Source organism: Piliocolobus tephrosceles, chromosome 9 (genome assembly GCF_002776525.5).
Source record: "Piliocolobus tephrosceles isolate RC106 chromosome 9, ASM277652v3, whole genome shotgun sequence".
In the NCBI taxonomy this organism is placed as follows: Eukaryota; Metazoa; Chordata; class Mammalia; order Primates; family Cercopithecidae; genus Piliocolobus; species Piliocolobus tephrosceles.
Window position 1 is genome coordinate 102,513,132 of NC_045442.1, and position 12,157 is coordinate 102,525,288.

Below are 12,157 nucleotides of genomic sequence, written 5' to 3' on the forward strand. Positions count from 1 at the left end.
AAGATTAAATGTAGTTTAAAAGTAGGATTCACCAGGCTAATATTTCACACACCCTCCATAAGACCTGGATTTCTATCATCAATCATCAGCTATAGCCACCATTCTCAAAAAATAGTAGTAGTGTGCTTACATTACACAAATGTGTATAATGTCTTAATCTTTAATTTCTAATCAGAACACACATTCAGATAATGTTTTCATATAATGGTTGCAATTGGCTTCTGTGTGTGATATGTGAATATACATATATGCATGTATATTCGTATATAAGTATGTGTGTATGTGTACGGTTCTATTTCATTCATAAACCAACCAAGGGCCAAAAAAGTTAGGAACCCTGTCCCATTTTTACGGCTAGTAAGACAATGAGGGGTTTTAGGAGACATCTTGTGACTTCCTGACACAATATTCTTTCCTGGAAGACACTTTGCTTCCATTCTAAGTACAGGGAATTGTAGCAGAACTTCAGTGAGCTTTTCTAAGTGACATGATGGCAAAGTCCTATCAGATAAAGGGACTCAGTGCAGGGAGCACATGTCATACCCAGTGGTGGTGCAGCAAGAGAAATAGCACATCAATCTCGCATGTCACGTTTTCTCACAAACCTCTGTGGACCACATCCACCCTCCATATTTCTTGCCTTTCTTTCTTTTTTTTTTTTTTTTTTTTTTTTTGAGATGGAGTCTTGCTCTGTCATGCAGGCTGGAGTGCAGTGGTGCAATCTCGGCTCACTGCAACCTCTGCCTCCCAGGTTCAAGCGATTCTCCTGCCTCAGCCTCCCATCTGTAATTCTCCTGGGATTACAGATGCCCACCACCGCGCCCTGCTATGTCTTTTTTTTTTTCTTAGTAGAGATGGGGTTTCATCATGCTGGCCAGGCTGCTCTCGAACTCCTGACTTCAAGTGATCCACCTGCCTCGGCCTCCCAAAGTGCTGGGATTACAGGCATGAGCCACCGCAACCAGCCTCTTTTTTTCTAATAGGAGAAAAGGCATACAAATATATTTAATATGTACACACAGGGAGAATCACCTTTCCTCTGGTCCATATTTCTATCTAGGTGAGTACCAGACACACCTGATAAGCAAGCAAATCCCTCCTTGATTCGTGGAAAACAGGAAATGTGAGTTATTTGCCTATTTACCTTCCACGAGAATCACAAAACAAGTGAAGTTAGTGAATACTCCTACTCAAACACACACGCTGATTTGCATCCTGCCAGCCTGAACCACTTGCCCAAGGGCTTGTAAAGCAAATTGGAAACTATAAATAACTCACGTCTAATCCTCAGGGCAGGTGACAGGGCCCTCAGACTTCTTCAAATGTGTGTCCTGATGCCTGACTCCCCCGGTACACAGCAACACCGGTCCCAGGTCAGCGAGCCCTGCCGCTGAGCCTCTGCACCAAATTGGCTTTGAGAAACCACACAGCTCCCATGACAGGCTTTTCCTCTCTTTCTGCGCCTCAGAAACTCAGGATGGTCTGTCCCAGACCACATTAAGCCAATCAGATCTGGAGCCTGAGCACTGGCCGGGCGTCTTCCTCGCTTGAGCCCAGTGGCCGCAGGCCGACCCCCTCGGCGGCCCTGATTTACGCATCTAGGTATCAGGGACAGCCTTGCTATGCTGATTTTGGAGTCTGGCAGCATTTCCTGAAACGAAATGGTGGTTGGGCTAAGGCCTGGCAGCGACCTCCCGGTGACACGAGCTCATGAATACGCGGGTCTGTTGCTGCTTCTGCGGCGTAATTCTCCGTGCGGAAACCTTCGGTTAGGGGCCGCCGCCTCCCTCTGGTGCACAGCCAGCCCCGCCGCCTTATTTCTCTTGGCCGAGTTGACATTACTGTATGTTAGCTTTGCTCTACAAGTTCCCGTTGCAGAGAGGGGTGCTTCCACACATGGGGAGGATGCGGGGAGACGGAAGGAGGTGGATGCATGTGGCTCTCCAGTGGCACCCCAGTGCTGCCCGCAGAACCGTGGCCTTGTAGGATCCCAATTCCAGAGACAATCAGGGCGTTCCCCCGGAACTTCAGTTAATACCTTTACTCTGAAGCACTGTGGGCAGGCATGTTTTAGCAGCAGGGGCCAATCATCTGTTCTTGCCAAAATCTCCTTTACCTCTTCACCGTCTAGCTCTGGGTGGCCAAGGGAAATGGCTTGGCGGGCTGGAACTGCCTCAGGTTCAACTGAAGGGAGCCTGTGCTGCCTGGAATCCAGAAGGCAGCACGGCTTTCTTTGGGAGCCCTCAGGAGCCTCCTGAGAGCTGGAGCCAGGGAGAGTTCCCCTTTGTGGTTACCCTGACACCGGTCCCACCTCTCCTGCACGTGCTTCTGCTTTGATTCAGAACACCGGAACAAAATCAGATCCACCCCAAAAGAACACATGCCTTAAAAGTAGAGGAGAAAAAGGTTGTGGAGCCACAGTTGCTTCTGCTTCCCGACTCATCATATTCTACACATAGAAAATACGGCTGCGCGCAGTGGTTTACGCCAAAAATCTCAGCAATTTGGGAGGCCGAGGTGAGCGGATCACTTGAGGTCAGGAATTCCAGACCAGCCTGGCCAACATGATGAAACCCCGTCTCTACTAAAAATACAAAAATTAGCTGGGTGTGATGGCGCCGGCCGGTAATCCCAGCTACTCGAGAAACTGAAGCACGAGAATTGCTTGAACCCAGAAGGCAGAGGTTGTAGTAAGCCAAGATCTACCCACCACCCTCCCTCAAAAAAAAAAAAAAAAAAAAAAAAGAAGCTGGCTCATGGCAAATATGTTAAATAAGTTTCATCTCGAGTGCCAGCTCCATTTAATTGGTAATGGTGTTCTAGAGCACTGTGCTAAGAAAGCTTCTGAGGCTGAATTCAACCAGCAGGAAGGAATGCTAGCATCTTTACTAATTTCTTCCCCCCCTCCTTTTGCATTATTTATTTATTTGTTTATTTATTTTTGGTAGAGGTAGAGTCTTTCTATGTTGCCCAGACTGGTCTCAAACTCCTGACCTCAAGTGATTCTCCTGCCTTGGCCTTCCAAAGTGCTGGGATTACAGTAGTAAACCACCACTCCTGGATTATCCTTTACTAATTTCATTCATGGATGAGAGATTGGAGGAAAGGGGAAAACTGCCACATATTTTCCACATAATTGTCATCTTCAAGGTAGGAGACAGGGCCAAACCTGTCTCTGCCGACAGATCAGTGCAATGGTGAAATTGCGCCATTGCACTCAAGTATTGAAACCCAGGCTTTACCACTTTGTAGCTGTATGATTTGGGGCAAGGTACTTAACCTCTCCGAATCTCACAAAGCCTTATCATTATGTGGAAATCATATTTAAAATTATTGGGAAGGAGACAAGATTTGACATTTTAAAAGCGTCACTTTCCCCTGTCCTGAGAGGTAGAGGTCCATAGGCCTGGAATCAGATGGGCATGGGCCTGAGCCTTGGCTGTGACTGCAATGTGGGGTGAATGGAGGAGATCTAGCAGAGTAATGCCCCTATAGAGGGAAGGTTTGCAGAGGGCAAGCCATCTCAATAGAGCTGGATACAGAGAGGAAATCACAGAAGAGTCAGGGACAAGGACAAACAATCCAGTTCCAAGTTGATGATGCAGGAGCTGAGCCTCAAGTGCTTCCCAGCCAGGATGGAAACTGCTGTGGCAAATTTTTTCCTAAGGTCCCAGGACGATGCCAATAGCACTTAGATGTGAGTGCCCAGACCTCAGGATCTGGCACTGGAGGGCAAAGGAGGCACATCTTAAATATTTGATTTCTCCTTCCCTTTTCCCACCTGCTAGTTCCTCTAGTCATGCGCCAGCCAGATGTCCATGACAGAGAAAGGCCACTGGGATGAAAGGGTGACCCTGTTCAATTGGAAGCCCTTTGATTTTGCTGAACACACTAGTGGCTTTGGGTGTGTGCACCAGTTATGAAGCTCCATGTCTTCCTTCTGTATTCTGCTCAGTGATGCTGAGGTCAGACCTGCAAACCACACTTCTATATTGCCACCTGCTCTGTTAGGCTCCACCAAGAAGGGATTCAAGAGGGAGACTGCAGGGCTGGAAGAGGAGAAGGGAACGTATTTCTTCTTCTCTGTTTCCTCCTCTTTTGAGCATCATAGTAGCAATACTATTTCACTGCAGCAGAGGCAGTTCCTTTCCAAATCAGAATCCAGCTGCCAGCTTTTCTAGCACTTGCACAGCCAGCTTCTTCACACCTCAGCCTTACAGACGCCAGCACCAGACAGACGATGTTCCCTCTGTGGAAATCTGGGTCCCAGACCCTCAGACTTCTTCTCCCAACTCAGAGACACTAGCTCTGACTAAGACGTGCACTTTCATCCTAGGTGAGAATCCCACCTTCACAGGGCCCACCCTCAAGCATTTATGTTTTTATAGCTCCAAACTCTTCCCTTAGTTCTTTCAGCCCTTGGGGTAGTAGCTGCCCTCTGCAATTGCTACCTCTGGGATATCTTAATATACATTCTGCCATTTCAGTTAACTGCTCAGTAACCTAATTCTAGTGAGCAATTCTGTGTATTAAATTCTCTCTGTGAAAGTCACTGGTGTGGTTTCTATTTCCTACCTGGACCCTGGACTCTGAGTCAAACCTGAGAATTCTAATAGAAGAGCATGGAATTGCTCTGCATCACAGAAGGAAAAGAATGTGAGTCTGCCAGGGCAATCCAGGAGGGAGGGTGAGAGGCAGTCATGGAAGCAGCGAAGGGGGCACCCAGCAGACAGGCAGCCTGGAGAGGACACAGGGAGTGAGGAAAGGGGGTCAAAGGGCTTTAAGAGCATTTTAAGAACCACTCGTCCGGGTGCAGTGGTTCATGCCTGTAATCCCAGCACTTTGGGAGGCCGAGGCGGGCAGATCACCTGAGGTCAGGAGTTCGGGGCCAGCCTGACCAACATGAGAAACCTCGTCTCTACTAAAAATACAAAATTAGCCAGACATGGTGGCAGGCTTCTGTAATCCCAGCTACTCAGGAGGCTGAGGCAGGAGAATTGCTTGAACTCGGGAGGCGGAGGTTGTGGTGAGCCGAGATTGCTCCATTGCACTTCAGCCCGGGCAACAAGAGAGAAAATCTGTCTCAAAAGAAACAAACAAACAAACAAAAAACCACCCTGCCTGCTAGTCCCTCCTCTCCCTTTTTTTTCCAAACCTTCAGTAAAGTCTACTCCATCCATAGGTACTGTGAAGAGAGTTAATCATTTGTTTTAAAGACTTTTTGAGAAGCTTAGAGATCGACTTGATGCCAAGTATTATCTCATTAACTTTTACACTTCTAAGAACGGATCATAATCCTTCTCGTTACAACTGTTGAGAAAAAGCTAAGAGTCTTTGATGAGCAACATGAGTTTTTGGTCAAACAAGTCTTCAAAGCAATGACTGCCCAAGGATTCTTAGAAATCATATGACTTTTCTACTATTGAAGAAATGTTTTTCTTTTCACTCTGTTCGCTTCAAGGTGGAGTGAAAGATAGCATTGCTGGTGAGTTGTTCAGCATTCTTTGGTCGTGTTGGAAAAAAGTTTTATTTCTGTTGTCAGAGATGAAGAATTGTTAAAAGCAAAATCTTTGGTATTCCTCCTAAAGACATTACAGCTCGAAAAATCTCTGATAGCTTCCTGTAGCATGTATTTTACTATTCAAGGAGAAAACTGAATGGGTTTATTTCTTCTTATGTTACATCTCAGCTTTAATAAGTAATATCTGGCTGGGTGCGGTGGCTCATGCCTGTAATCCCAGCACTTTGGGAGGCAGAGGCGGGTGGATCACTGGAGGTCAGGAGTTCGAGACCAGCCTGACCAACATGGCGAAACACTGTCTCTACTAAAAATACAAATAAATAATTAAATTAATAAATAAATATAAAAATAAGTGATGTATTTGAGCTAATTTATGCTCTCCATACCTTATGATCATCTAGCTGTGTGTTGGGAAGTCCAGGATGGTGGCTTTTGATGAACTGTGCTTTAAGGCAAACCATGGAGTAGAGAAAGATGGACAGCAGAGGATTTGGGGCTTTAACGGACACACAGCCTGCTTAGGTGGAAGCTCATTAGTACGGAGCTCCTGCCCCTTGTCTTTGTGAAGTCATGACTGGCCCCCTGGTATGCTGCTCGTAGGCAAGGCAAAAGAAATTTATGGGAATCAAAGCTTACAGAAACAGCAACAACTTTAAGAGGCAGTTTGTTTAACCAAATTAAAATTGTTCCCTTTCCCTCCTCCACTCCCAGAAGTGCATTTCTATTTCCACTGAGTTAATAAAGAAATGCAATGCAAACAGATCTTCTAAGTTCTCTGAAGCCTATGTCCTGGTCAGGCTAATAACTACAGCCCAACACACTGCAGCCACTGCGATTATGTGGCAGGTGTTGTGTTAAGCACTTTATACATTATTGCTCATTTAATCATCTCAAGAACACCATGAACTAGATATTATTTTCCACATTACACATATGAGAAGATTGTGGTTGAGGGTGAAGGAGGGTGAAGGAGATTGAGGGTGAAGGAGGCCATGTTGGTCAGGCTGGTCTCGAACTCCTGACCTCCAGTGATCCACCCGCCTCTGCCTCCCAAAGTGCTGGGATTACAGGCATGAGCCACCGCACCCAGCCAGATATTACTTATTAAAGCTGAGATGTAACATAAGAAGAAAGAAGTGAAGAAGAAGGAGAAGAAGAAGGAGAAGAAAGAAGAAGTGAAGAAGAAGCTAAAAATCCCAAGGGTTCTTAGCTTCCAATTAGGATAGCCAGCATTTCACTCAGGTCTGCTCTATCAGGGGTCCCCAAGCCCCCAGGTTCGTGGTTTGTGGCCCATTAGGAACCAACCCGCACAGCAGGAGGTGAGTGATGGGTGAGCCAGTAAAGCTTCCTCTGTACTTGCAGCCACTCCCCATTGCTCACATTACTGCTTGAGCTCTGCCTCCTGTCAGATCAGCAGAGGCACTGGATTCTTTCTCGTAGGAGCACAAACCCTACTGTGAACTGCACATGCAAGGGGTCTAGGTTGTGAGCTCCTTATGAGAATGTTATGCCGGATGATCTGTCACTGTCTCCCATCACCCCAGATGGGAATGTCTAGTTGCTGGAAACCAAGCTCCACACTCCCACTGATTCTACATTATGATGAGTTGTATAATTATTTCATTATATATTACAAAGTAATAATAATAGAAAGAAAGTGCACAGTAACTGCAATGGGCATGAATCATCCCAAAACCATTCCCCTGCCCTGGTCCGTGGAACAATTACCTTCCACAAAACGAGTTCCTGCTGCCAAAAAGGTTGGGGACTGTTGTGCTACATTCTGTAGCCTGTGTTTTTACCCACAGTGGCATAAAGACAATCTGTTTCTGGTTATATGATCACATAACTAGGTGTACGTTGGACACAGTTTGGTCTCAAACTTCATTTTGGAAGGAGAAACCTGTGAAGACAAAGTCTGTTTGGCTTGATGTGCTGGAAATCACTACAGAGATTCAATCCACAGATCTATGTGCTGGACAGTGGGGAGGACACTACTGAAAGGAGGCAGAAGTGCCTCAAGACTATACAGACCCTGCGCTCTGCTCTACCCCATAATGGAATGGTACCTGGACCTGACATGTTGCCATTATAAATTGACAAAGTGGATTTTTTTTAATGATAAAAAGTAGCTGGTGAAAACATGAGAAGCACAGGCATTCATTCAACAAATCTTTATTGTGCATCTGCTATGTGCCAGGGACTGTGCTAAAGACACAACAGTGAACCATGTGGACCCTTGGCCTTTGGGGAACTTCCTGCAAGTCAGTGTGCCCTGGCTGAAAGTGTGCGTTGCTAATGCCTTTGTGAGAGTGATAGCTCAATGCATAATTTTTAAAAACCTTTAAAATGTGCTGATGCTCTTCCTATTTTTCTTCTTTTTCTTTCTCTTTCTGAACAATTTTGTCTTCATGCAATAGGTGGTACAGAACAAGGTACGTGGGGGTGTGGGAGGGGCTGTGAGGTGCCATGAATGGTGGCACCAGAATGGTCTGTCAGGGCCATCAAGAGGTGAGGGGCTGTGTGTGCAGGGGGAGGGCTGGTCTGGTGAGGAGTCAGGCCTGGGTGAGGCAAGAACTTTCACATGGAGGGCAGCAGGGTGAGGAAGATGTAGAGACATAGAGGGAAAATAGCAAAAACAAAATGTGGTTACTATTCGATGTAGCAAAATTGCATCCAGAAATTACTTTGTGGGAATTAAATAGCAAGCCTAGATGGGCCAAATATGGACACAGAGAGGTGTGGGTCACAACATCATTCATCATAGCGAAAATTTGAAGACAACTGAAATGACCAACCGGAGGACACAGGACTCCAGAGCCCACACAGAGGTACGCAAATGGATATTCATTAAAACCATGGGTGACAGTGCAGATCTGGGGTGGTAAGAAGGAGAGATGAAGCTGAGAGGCTTGGTTACCCCAACTTCACACCATGCAAAAAAAAAAAAAATCACCACCTAGTGGCTAAATGGGAAAGACAAAACTTCAAAATTATTTAGAAGAAATTAAGGAGAAAGATCTTTGTGGCTTCAAAATGGTGAATTTCTTAAAACACAAAAATTTTCCAACTTTAAAGACAAGTACTGATAAACTTCACTATGTTAACATTAAGAACTTCTTTTTATCAAAAAGGCCCCATAAAGAGAGTGAAAAAATAAGCCACACACTGGAAGGTAACATTTGCAATCTTGGAAGTGACAAAGAATTTCTCCAAAAAGCTAAAAAAAAAAAAAAAAAAAAAAGAAAAGAAAGAAAGAAAACAAGTGAACAAGCAAATAGGTAAAAGATGTAAACATATATTTTACAAAGAAAAAAACTAATAAGTAGCAATCAGGGAAATGCAAATTATACCATACAGATGTACCACTTTACACATACCAGATTAGCAATTTAAACAGAAAATTTGACAATACCAATCAATACTTAAGCCATGGAGCAACAGGAACTCGGACACACTGTTCGTGGGAGTATAATTTGTCACAATTTACAGGAAAAGCCACTGGATATAATCCTACAAAGAGGCACACACCCTATGACCCAGTGGCATGGAGCGGTGACATGGACATGGAAGGGTGGCTCACAGGCACTTGCTCAGATTCAAGAATGTTCACAGCCATATGTGCTGGGTTGAATAACGTTCCCCCCAAAATTAATATCCTCACCAGAGCCTTGGAATGTGGCTTTATTTGAATACAGATCACTGCAGATATAATTATTTCAGTTAAGAGGAGTTAATAGGCTGGGCCCTTGATCCCATGTGACTAGTGTCCTTGTAAGAAAAGGAGAAAAGATACACATACAAGTAGAGAGACCCCCATGACTATGGAGGCGGAGACAATGGAAGATGTGTCTAGAAGCCAAGGACCGCCAAAGATTGCCAGCAATGTCAGAGGCTAAGAGAAGGATACAGAATTGCTTGTTCACTGCAGCCTTCAAAGAGAGCATACCCACGCAGAAACCTTGACTGCAGACTAGCCCCTGAATAAGAACGCACTTCTGTTGTTTCAATTCATCCTATTTGCAGTCATTTCTTACGGTAGCCTTCAGAAACGAGTGCATCATGTTGTTCACAATGGCTGGAAGATACAAACAACCAAATATCCATCCTCCAGAGAATATGTAAATAAATGGGAGAATATTCATACAATGAAAAACTACACAGCTGTGAAAGTGAATGAACTATAGTTGGACATATATTAACATGGAAGATGCCTTTACTCTTTCTCACCACTTATTGAAATTCTGACCACTCCCTGAGGAGATCCATTTCCAGTCCTTCCTCCTCCATGTAAATGGTAGCCATGAGAGCTACCATTTACTTATTTATTTATTCATTTATTTATTTATTTTTGGGATGGGGTCTCACTCTGTTGCCCAGGCTGGAGTGCAGTGGCATGATCTCAGATCACCGCAACCTCTGCCTCCCAGGTTCAAGTGATTCTCTTGCCTCAGCCTCCCGAGTAGCTGGGATTACAGGCACACGCCACCATGCCCAGATAATTTTTGTATTTTCAGTAGAAACGGGGTTTCACCATGTTAGCCAGACTGGTCTCGAACTCCTGACCTCAAGTGATCTGCCCTCCTCTCCTCGGTCTCCCAAAGTGCAGGGATTATAGGCATGAGCCACCGCGCCTAGCCAGAGCTACCATTTATTGACTCCTTCTCTGCAGTCGATATCATACACGCCCTTACCGGTCTTTTCCCTAATCCCTACAACAATCCTTTAAGTTAGGGATTGTTAGCCATCTTGAAAAGAGTTAGATAGAAATATTCTGTGCCATTAAATGACTAACCTAGGTCGCCCAGCCCAAGTGTCAGGCCCTATTCTCTTCTGCAGCTCAGCTCCAGGAAACATGTTTCTCCCCGCCCCCCCAACTAAAAAATGCAGCCAACCAGACACCTAATATTATTTTGGGGTCTGTAACATTACCATGACTCATGATTCTCTTCAATTCACTTGTCTTTCATCTTGCATGTCTTCTTTCTAAATGTCTTATGTCTAATTATTTAATTTACCTCCATCATCTTCCAAAAAAAGGCATAAGTGCCTAATATTCCTCTGGATAACACAGGACTAGGAACCAAGAAAATGCATAGCATTCAAATACTTATTGAGCTTCCATTATGGCAAGCCTTGTCCTTGGTGGCTGAGTTGAATCGAATCTCCTGCAGCCTGTCACAGCTAGTCATACAGGCAGCAAAGGACCAAAAATGTACAGTGAATGCTTCCTTATCTGTTTGTTTTCCCGTCCTAGGAAACTCTGCCTACACAGTTGACCAAAGCTCAAGCAGAATGACGGAACACACCATTGTCAGCAGTAACAGATCCACGTACCTACTAGCCACAAACAAGCTAGGCTTCCATGCTTTCTTTTTGGTATTTCTCTACGTCGCGTGTCTAGCAACAGAGTAGAATTAGCAGCTTCCAGGTTGCTGGGGTTTAGAGGCAGTGACAGATGCAGAATGAGGAAGCAAACAGATTAATATATATTAAATGACTGCATTAGTGCTCATTACTCTTAAGTTCAGTACTTGTGTGTACATGTGAAAGTGGTATTTTTCCTGACTCTCACCATGGGAGGTGATTAAAACAGAAGCACTCAGAATTAGCCCAGCAGTCCAAGCCAGCATCCAAACTATTTATTCCCTCTCTCCCACTCCCACCCTTTCAAGTGCCAGGCATAATTGCTATTCGATATAATGGCTCATCTCTCAGCTCTCACCCAACCCAAAAACAGCTCTCACCCAACCCAAAAAGAATTTGGTGACTTAAGGTTTCGACCAAAGCTCCATTTCATCCTGTGCAAAAGTGATTTGGAAAGCCTTTTTATCCTGGATTTCTGACAAGAAAATCCAGCTTACAAGGTCAGCCAAGATGCCACCAAAACAACATGCAAGGCTGGGTATGGTGGCTGATGCCTGTAATTCCAGCATTTGGGAAAGCTGAGGTAGGAGGATTGGTTGAGCTCAGTTCAAGACTAGCCTGAGCAACATAGCAAGACTCCATCTCTACAAAAAGTAGAAAAATTAACTAAATGTGCTGGCAGCTGGTTTTTAGCATTTACAGACCCAGCTACTCAGGAGGCTGAGGCAGGAGGATCACCTGAGTCCAGGAGGTCGGGGCTGCAATGAGCTATAATTGCACCCACTGTGCTCCAGCCTGGGTGACAGACCAAGACCTTATCTCTTATAATAAAATTCATATATATATATATATATATATATATATATATATATATATACTTTACTGACTACTGTGTCAAGCTCTGCTGGGAGTAACTGAAGGCAAATGTTGGGGATGCCTTCTCCAATGCATGCTGAGAAGACCTGTGAATTAGGAAAATGGCACCAGTGTGCACAATCCCAAAATAAGACACTTCTGAAGATGCCAGGCCCAAAGCCATAAACACAGACCACCTTTGGGACCAAGTCATCCAGTCTTTCTAGGCATAAGCAAATGATGAGGCTTTGAATACAACTGAACAACTGAGCTGGCCATAAATGCTGGCTCTGCCAACGTCCAGTGATATGAACTTTGACAGTTGATCTAACACTGCTCAGCGCGTCTGTGAAATGGTGACAATAATGCCTGTCCCCGTGGAGTTGTATGCGGATGAAAGGAAAGAGAATGTCA